The sequence below is a fragment of the Pagrus pagrus genome (assembly GCF_965226575.1).
Source record: "Pagrus pagrus genome assembly, chromosome: 5".
In the NCBI taxonomy this organism is placed as follows: Eukaryota; Metazoa; Chordata; class Actinopteri; order Spariformes; family Sparidae; genus Pagrus; species Pagrus pagrus.
In genome coordinates this window covers 5,722,411-5,732,798 of record NC_140189.1, presented here as the reverse complement: position 1 = coordinate 5,732,798, position 10,388 = coordinate 5,722,411, and positions in this window count along the sequence as shown.

Sequence of the window (10,388 nt, the reverse complement as noted above, 5' to 3'; positions counted from 1 at the left end):
TGGATTGACCTACGAACAAGGCCAACTTTTCAGCACGGAGTTGTGCTGCTTTTGAAATTAATTTCATACGATGACTGGTTGTGCACGCTGCCCCGCACCACAGGGGTACCACGCTGTTTTACCAAAAACAGGCATCATTGAAGCGGCTGCACCTGAAGTGATGAGTCTCTGCATGATCAGGGCGAAAGGTCGTCAATTCTAACACATTGCACCTTTAGACAGTGTTGTACATTAATAAAATAATTTCCGACGTGAATGAACTGAATGCACATAATATATTCTTGTTTTGTCCGAGCTCCCCTTACTGGTTTTAGCTGCATCACTCAGATCACTTTAAATCAAACACAGTCCTGCTGGAGAAGGTTGGGTAATAGTTTGAACGTTAAACTTTTAATAACCCTTTTAGAGGCAAAACAATCAGTTGTCCTGGTTCTAATCCTTTCTTTGTTTATTGTTCTGCAATCTCCTTTCAAATGTATGTTAAAAGAACAACTTTTAGTAGTGATACATCCAAATCTTCCCTCGTTTTACTCCCAAATACATCACAGCTAGAGAAGCTCTACTTGCCAGTTCACCCAGACATTAAAGTGAGCTTTTGTTTTCAACAGTTGACTTCAAGTAGCAAATACAGTAGGATAGTAAATACATAGTATAACAGTAGTTATAAGCATGGAAGAGGCATAAAGTTGGAGATATCTAAAGCTACTGCTCATCAGCTTTTCAGGTGATTTTTTTAAAGTCAAATCTGAAGCTGCTACGTTGGCAAAACATGGTGCTAATGATACCCTGCCAACAGGCTGCAGGCCCATCCAGGTCCAGAGCCCCGAGGCCAACTGCAGGTCCACCCTCCACACAGACCTGCTAAAGCAGACGGAGCTCAGACTATCAAACATCATCAAAGATCTGCACGAAGCATCAAGATCTGTGGTGTAAACATAACCGCGGAGACCTCTGCCGCATCATTCCTTGAATATTTACTCTGATATCTGCTGTCGACTTTGACTCTGGAGTTTTTTTCTTTTTTCCCTCTTAAATTAAATCTGGCTAATAGCGGTGGGTGGGGGGATTTATTTCCTCGCGGTTTAAAAAACCACCACACTTACTTCCTATTACACTTACAAATATTGAGCTCATGCATAATTTAACCTCCCGCCCACATCCAAAATGCTGCAATCGACTTCATTATTTATTTTAACGGCACTTCAATAATTTATGCCCGTGTGTATGAGAGCCATCAGAACAGACTGCTGCTCACTTAATTACCAAGGCTGCCAGCTCGCTGAAGTTCTCTGGTATTAAACAGAGTATTAGCCAGGATTAGACCTCACACACACACACACACATACACACATTATTTATTGCTTTCTAATGAGGAAGGAGTTAGCCGAGCTAGCACGTAGACTCTCCTCTGTGATTATTTAAAGTGAGAGCAGATGCGAGGCTCGTCATGCGGGATCTCAGATATCAGGGCGGGATTGGATGGGATGACCAACGCACACGCTCGGATCAATACTAGATTAAGCTGTTATGTCCACTTAGAGCTGATATAATAGGAATAATGGATTCCAGTGGGAGGCCGCTCTGATTTGCTCCGATTCAGGGGTGATTTATGGCCGCTGCTACTTTAAACGGCCCGCTTAAAAAATGAGACTTTTCATAATAAATACTTTCCAGAGTGCTGCAGATCAATTGTGCCTGGAGAATGATGAAGACAGATGGTTTTTCTGTATATGGCTGACTCGTCGCTGCAGACTTGTGTACTTTGCCATCTCTGCTGCCTGGAAAAAGAGGTCTTATGCAGGAGAAGATGGATTAAGTGGCTTTTTATTTTGAGTGTTACTTAGGGACAAAAAAAAAAAAGAAGAAGAAAGAAAAGAAAGAAAAAGAAAAAAGGGCTCTTGCGCTGGTTTGACTTTGGTTTGTCTGACAGGTCTGACACAGCACAGTCTGAGTGCAGATGAGAGGACTGTGGTATCAGATTTATATACCTCCAGGAGAAAAAGGAGAGTAAAGAAAGGAAATGAAAAATCTTTATAGTGCTCAGACTGGGATTAAAAAGGTGCCAGTTCTCTGAACCAGTAGCTAAAAGCATCATGCAGCATTGGTGGACATGAATCATTCATAGGAATTAATAGAAGGAAGTCACGCACAATATTATTTTAAAAATAATTCTAATACTTACAAGGTATTGTCGTGATGTTGTGCAGCAGGTTTTACTTGCATGTATCGCAGTTGTAGAATCACGTGATGGATGAAAACATAATCACTTAACATAAAACTCACCCTCTTAACATTTTCTAAATGTTCGACAATGAACAACAGCAAACAAAGCCTGGCAGAATTATAAACTGCTCCTGTATAATAACAGTCGTCATTGGTTACAACAGTAGTGCAGTTTGCTCCAGCTTGTGAGTGATGTAAGTGCTACAGCTGCAGCATTTCATATGATTCATTCATATTCATATGATTCATTAATTTGACTGAATTTTAAATGGGCTTCAGGTATTAGGAACAACAGAATATCGCCTCATCTTTCAAATATACAGACAAAGGGTTTTGAAGCACAACAACAGAAATCTAAGAACCCATTTACACTAAGTAACTCAGATACCTGTTTGATACCAACAGACACTAAGAAAAGACTCAAATCTCATCGTTTAAACTACCCTGAAAAGGTTGAACTACAACATTTAACTACATCATTTAGATACACTGAAGTTAGCAGCAGCTCTCCCGTAAAGCTTGTAGCACATATGGTCATACAGAGGGAGTAATATTGTGTTCACACTGAAAGCAAAACAGTTATTTTCTGTGGCGCGACTACACAAAGTCAATGCAAAGTCACTAATCCAGCAGGAAAAGAAGCAAATTTGCGACATTCATTTATTTGCGCAAGTTGAAAATGTTCAACTACCGGATCAATACTGGATAATTACACCGGACTCTGCTCTAACCCAGAGCTGTTTGCAGGAGGAGAGCTTGCTTTGGGAGTGCAGGTGTCGCGCACCACTGCCGGTTTTATGCTGTAATGTAATTGGTCTCTCTTTGTTCATGCTGACTGCCGGCTGGAAGGGAAATGTACATCATGAACCAACAGAGAGGATGCAAGGGAAGAGAGACTGGAACCAGATTCTTTGGTGAGTGCTGAGTTCAATCAGATGCTGAACTGAATTTACACCCCCAAAACATACATCACCATTCCCAGAACAACATCACCGTTGACAGGTGTGCCTGATGTTTTCAATTCAAGATTCAAGAGGGTTTATTGTCGTTCCAGCCATATACACAGTACACAGTGCAATGAAATGACGTTTCCCAATGTAACGTTTGTCGTACGGTTGCGGTTTGGTTAGGTTTAGGCAGGAAAACTACTCAGTTAGGTTTAGGAAACTATCAAACTTTCAGTTAAAATAACTATGTTCAGTCGCGTAGCTTACGTAGAGTAAGTCATGTCACTTAAGTTACGCAAGTTACATCATTTGCATACCTTAACTTGCTTAGGTTATGTAACAGGAACCGGGCTGCAGCACCCATACACAGCTATGTGTATGTCATGAAAGACAGGAGAAGGGTGGCACAGAGAGACGTGGCTTGCTTTGTCTTCAGCAGTTATATTTATTCACACTGTACATCTACTGTCTCTCTAGACACATTTTCCATGCTTTTGACTACATACAAAATAAAATGTTAAACCCAAAACAAACACATAGTCTTTGTCAGTTTCACATCTCTACATTAATCTTTCCAAACAAAGTTTTGGTCATAGCTGCATCCTAAATGCAATGTCTCATAGATACTATAAGGTATCACTCGGACCTGCATATAACAGTAATAGTGAATACACATACTTACAACAAACACACTGTAACTGTTTAAAACATTTAACACTATAAACATGGCAAATAACTCAAGGGGCAGGTTAATAAATATTCCTATGTCATATAGTGAAGACGTGGGGCCCAACTAAGTTTTTACATGTAGCGTTTTGCTAACAGTGTAACCGAGTGCAGCGCCGCCATTACTGTTACTCTCGGTGGGCGTCAGGTTTTGTAAACAAAAGATAAGCTCTTTCACCACTTTTTCCACTTGCACTTGAACCAAAATTGTCCCATAACATTAACTAATAAGTTACAGCCGTTTGTGTGAGGTTTTGACACGTTACCAACCTGAAAAACAGGAGAAGGATGACACAGGGAGAACGTGGCTTGCTTTGTCTGAGTCTTCCGCAGTTATGAGGAAAACAGCAGTACATTCACTCCTGACTACACTCCCCAACGGTCTCACACTGCCCCCTACTGTCACAACCTGATATACCGACTGAACTACCTTGGTCCAGGGAACCACATTACTCGTACAAAAATAACTCTTTTCAAGTGAGAGACAATACAGGCATAATATCAAATTATGAAACACAATAAAACCAAATATTTACATCCACAAATGTGGGCACACATAAGTGGGCATCACAGTAACACAAGTTAAAAACAAATCAGTCTTGACTCAACCGACAGACTTTTTTCACCCTTTATACTACTGCACTGAAGAGGTGCTTCAGACACGATGCTAGCGGGGTAACTACAACATCAAACTTGCGTAACGTAGGGCCACTGACCAGGCTACTGTATTTGAGAACAGGCTAGCGAAACATATGATCCATGTGTTTGTTATGCGTATGGCTAGTTGTTATCTATCTAAACTATGCTAGCTAAACTAACAGTGTGCAGAAGTCGATCCTCTTCAGGGTCTTTTTGGCGGGTCCTAAATATCTTCAGCTGTACTGCCACCTCCCTCTGGACCAGGACGACTTTTATTAGCACTAGTTACTGTGTTAGATTGTATTAGACTGTAGAAGTACATTAAATCTCATCTGGATTTATTTTTTAATATCAGACAATATGAGAAATGACAACAGTAAACAGGGCCTAACTTCTTATCCACTAAACTGCTCCACATATTGAGCCTCAGATAGCAGCTGCACATTTCTGCCTCTTATAACAGCTTGTTTGAGGAGGAAATTGGCCGATTTTATCTGACATTTACAATAACTGAGCCATGAATAGCCAAGTTTATAAGAAAACAGTGCTGTAGTGAGTAAAAGGTAATGGTTTTGAGTTGGAGAGAACTGTTAGTGGAAGCTGAATGCTCCCAAAAAGTGTTTTTCACCGAGGCTCTAGAAGCACAAAAGAATCGCTAAAGCTGACGCAACTGTGTTAAACTGTAAATCAAATGATAACACACTGAAATGCACACCTTTGACAGTTTGTATTTGTGCAGCAGCTGAACAAAGAGCAGTTTCTCTCTGTGTGAGGCTCTCCAGTGCGAGGCCCTGAACCCCCCTCTCATGCTGTCATCATCATCGCCTCATGAATAATCCTATTAAATGAATAAATGAAAGAGAAAAAAGATTACTACAGCCTCCCATAATGGTTTGCCAAAATCTCGTTTTGAGACATCGAACCTCACTATTTATCCGAGCGGACGCCGTCGTGAGCGCACTGATGCGGCAGATTTAATTTATGGCGCGTTATTAGACATTATCAGGCCGGGGATCCTGCTGCTGAATAGGAAGTAACAGCTGTCCCTTTTCTCCTAACCGGACTGTGTCGTCTCCGCTGATAAGATTGGCTCCTTTTTTTTCCCCCTCCCAACACCACATTGTCATTTAAGGACATCGTATTTTCCTAATTTATTTCTTTTGTCATTGTGGGGCGCAGATGACATGTTCGAGTCTGAAGGATTTGGATGTTACAGCACGCCGGGGCTTTTCAAATTGAGTGAGGCATCGCTCTCCTGGAGCGCATTTATCTCTGAATGTTGAATGAACCTTCACAAGTGTAGCTTTTTTTTTTTCTTCTTCTTTTTTTTTTGCAACAGAAATTCATGGTAACAAAAGATTCCTGCCACCAAAATGAGACGGCGAGCCACAGAGACAGAATTATATTGATAACTGGGAGAATAAAGCAATTTCTTTTTTATCATAGTTTCATATTGCGCCCTGTGCAATGGCCCATGAGGTAAATTTACTCTTGGAGCACTTCTCTGCAATATATAGTCCTCCTCTCCTCTCCCTCTCTGTGTGGCTGCCATATTTGCTCTCTAAAACCAGTCCTAATGTATCAATTGTTCTGATCTGGCTCTGCTGGAGTGTGAACAAACAAATTGGATTGTGCCCCCGTCCCCCCCAAATAGCTTTCCCCTTATCCGCCCCCGCCTGGCCAACAGAGGCTGTTCACTACATATTTTCATGGAACATCTCAATCCAGGCAATTTCTCCAACACATGTACATGCACACACACACACACACACACACACACACACACACACACACACACACACACACACACACACACACACACACAGCGAGACCTTTAAAACCATTTCCCAAGGTCAGAACAAATGGCCAGACTGTAGTGGCGTATAATGATAAAAGCACTCAGAGCGGCTGCTGCTAAAGTGCCTTTTCCAAAAAGACAAAATGGCCTCTCCATCCCCGCTGTGTGTCACTCCTTCAGTCTGCAGGGAGGGCGGCGTGGCGGGAGCGACGCCACGGACCGAGTCGAGCTGTTTCATAACGCTCTCCGGCTTTTATCTGGATACAATAAAAGTCTTACAGGATAAAAGCGGGCTGACGGTGTGTTTTTTTTTTTCAGATTTTTTTCCTCTGCTCTCAGGAAGAAACTGTTAAACATGAGGCTGGTCAGGATCATGTATGATGTGATTCACACACACACACACACACACACACACAATGAGCTGACGATTCTGCCCTCAGCCAAACACAAGATCTATTAAATGATTTTCTTGTGATGGACGAACACAGCAGCTCTTTACACAGTGATTCATGTTTGACCTGCGCTGCTGCTTTGTTCTCTGCGTCTCATTTCTGAGCTGTTTTGTGACCTTCAAGCTGCTGATTTTTCTTTCTTTTGTGCAAAATCACTTATTCAAGACCTCTGAAGTTCTCCGCACGTCATATGTTTTCAGCAATGGAAATAGTCAGATATAATGTATAATAGAGTAAAATGAAATAAAAAATCCATACTAGCGCAACTCAACCCTTTCAATCCACCACTGTTTATTCTTGTTTTTCTCTCAGTTTATTTACAGGCCTTTGGCGTGCTCACTACATGTCTTTGCTCGGCATGCCATATATTGTTATTTTTAGGATGAGTTAGGCTACTCAGAAACCCATCAGTTTGGATGTGAGGAGACTGAGGATACTTTCCAAGAAAAAAAGGTTTTAAAAATTCTGTTTTTTGCCTGCATATCTTTAGATTTTCAGCACACTGTGAATGTCTTTATATGAATAGATGGATGAGTGTCGCATGTGAATATCTGAAAATCGCATGACCATATTTTATGTAAATACTGTAAATTGCAGAGATGTTGATGGGACAAAACATGTATAAAAAGCTCATTTTCACAGATCTTTTTCGCTCGCGTTTTCCATTTTCTTATTTCCGTCTGTGATGAACAGGATGAGGTTTTGGTGCGACGGTGCTCATCACGGTAATACAGCCGTGAGCTTTCAGCGAATATGTTTTACATTTTGGTGAATCTGCAACATGAAAAGTCATCTAACATAAGGTGCTGGTTCCTGTTCGCACTGTAGTCACAGATTTACAGACAGCAATCACCTGGACGACCTGTCATAAAACAACACAGTCTCACTCTGTGGCCAAGTTAGCAATAACGAACATCAGGTTGCACTTTCACAATAAAGGCACCAAACTACATAGTAAAACATCATGGCATCGCTTTTAAAAAAATACATCTGTAAAAACTTCGGTCTCACATAGGACTCAGACTCTGGTCTCCAACCTTGACGTCCTCCTGTCATGGTCATTATCGCCCCCTAGAGGTGGTGCACCTTCATACACACACACTCTCACACTGTCCTGAAGCAGATCGGCAGGGCTATTAAGTGTGTTGGCACAAGACTGAGCTGCACCTAGAGTATTTTTGATAATAAGTTATAAGTCATCAAGTTATACAGAGATCTCTTTTTACGTCTCTTTTTCAGACATGAAGCTATATTCTTACATAAATGTTCTGGAGTGAGTCACCCTGATTTGATAGTATGTTTCTGACCACATTTTATTTCTCCTTTTGTCTTATATTACTTTTTACTCACCACGTCATGAGTTAGGTTTTTTTTTTTTAAGTAATTTCCTGTTTTATTTTAAAGTTTTCATCCTCATGTCCATCCCGTCTTCATCGTTCTCCTGCCTTTTCCCTGCGTACACCTGTGTTTCATTTGTTCAATAGCACTTTGTAGATTTAAGTCTGTCTTTTCTCTTTGTCAGTTGTGTTCCTGGTGTCACTGTGTTTTGCTCCAACCCTGCCTGTTTAACTTCATCCTGGTTTGTGCTTCATTTAGTTTTGTATTTTGTATTTTTTTTTTTTTTTGAAGTTGCCTCAGACTGTCAGTGTTGTTGTGCTTTTTGTTTTTTTCCCGCCTGTCTTTTGACAATCCTAACAAACCCAATATTAAATAATGTAAATAAACCCACAGACATTCAACACTTTTTAATTGTATTTATCTTTCAGTTCTTTGAACATCATCTCACCTTATAAAGAGCAGTTAGAGTCATCGACAGAGCTCAAGATTTCTGTGTCTGTCTCCCCCAAATTGGCTGACAGAAGTCTAATTGATTCCTTTCGCCTATATCGTCTTTCCCCTGATCTAACAGCAGATGTGGGAGGTGAGTGTGGAGGCCAACAGTCCTCTGCGGCTCAACATCACTCTGCAGCTCCATGTTGTGTCACCGTATTCGCAAAACCACATTAAAGGATGAATATGTCACATTGCTGAAGCTGAAGAAGCTCTAAATTTAATTTCTCTGTGACTTCAATGATGGAAAACACAACCACCAGAACTACCTGGAATAGTTTGAAGCATTTAAAATGTCATCTCAGTATTCAGACTTGTGAAGCATTGAGTAATTTTGGTTACATTTGTGTCATCTCTACCACATATTCTCCACCGTCTGTGTTCGGCAGCGTTCAGGCTCCGCTGGCGGCCGCTGAACCGGAGAAGTTGGGACGAGTTGTTGACAAGCGAACACATCTGAGTTCATCATCTCCGTTTGCTCAGGCGGAGGCTGCAGAGGACCATTACCTGCCACAACACATCCATCACACCATGACCTGGCCAAACGGTAAGCACCATATAATGACTTCCATTGATCCGTTCACTGACTCCTGCACCCCCCTGCTCTACACACTCTTCTCCTCCATTTTGCCCTCCACCACCTCCTTCTTCTTCTTCTTCTTCTTCAGTGCGATGGATGAAGAAGCCGTCAGAGCAGCTGATCCGCCGCCAGCCGGGCCAGCCGGCATGTCGCAGCCTTAATCTAATTGTGGACACGTAAAGATTCACATTAAGATGCTCAATGAGGCTTGGCGTAACAATTCTCTACACAAGCTTCCTGTATCATAAGTTACAGGAAAAGCCCGCTCCTCTGATTAAAGCAATTTATCATCTGGGCCATTATTAAAAGGCATCCTGTGACACGGCCAGTTATCTCGCATCGCTGCGTAGCGTCCAACACACAGCTCAGAGGCTGCTGAGAGTTCAGTGGAGCAGAGGAGCGGGAAAAAAAGCATTTCTACTACAGATCTGTATTCAAGTCCAGTAAATACTTCTGATTGAGAGACACTTTCTACATATTTTAATGGGGAATATTGTACTTTTCAATAATTAATCTGATACGTGTTTAATTGATCTTTTCAAGGCTTAAATGGAGCAAAAGATCACTTATCCATGAGCAGATGTTTGGTGGCTTTCAGTTCAAAAGAATCCTCCTTTGGGTAACAGTAGTAATGCTATAATGCATGTAACTTGTCATATTATGCTTTTGGGGTTTTTGCCTTTCCTTTATTGTGCACTGCCTGAAACGCCTGCTTTGGAGTCAAGCCTTTACTTCTGTAACGTATATGCGTCACTATGTAACAGGCATTATATAAATATATATTTATATATATTATAAAATATATACACTCCAGTCAGTCAGCAGACATACAGTTGCTACTGCTGTAGCGGCGATATTTTAGATCACACTACCTTGTTTGGCATGCCCCACCCTACTCTGTCTCTGATTGGATACATCCTGCCTGTTAAGTTATGTAAAGTATGTAAACCTATTCTACAAGGACCCCCAAATAAAAGTATGAACCTGAAAATTAGCATGATATTACCTCCTTAAAAAAAAATCAGGAATATGTAGGTGGCTGGTATCTGAGTGAGTACAGAAGGGGACTGATGGGCCTTGCCGGAGGTATGCTCTCTACTGAGTGCCATTCTTGTTAATGTTGTGAAACGGTCACCGTTTGTCTAGGTGTAGGAAAAAATAATACTTTGAGTTAAAATAACTACATTACTTAT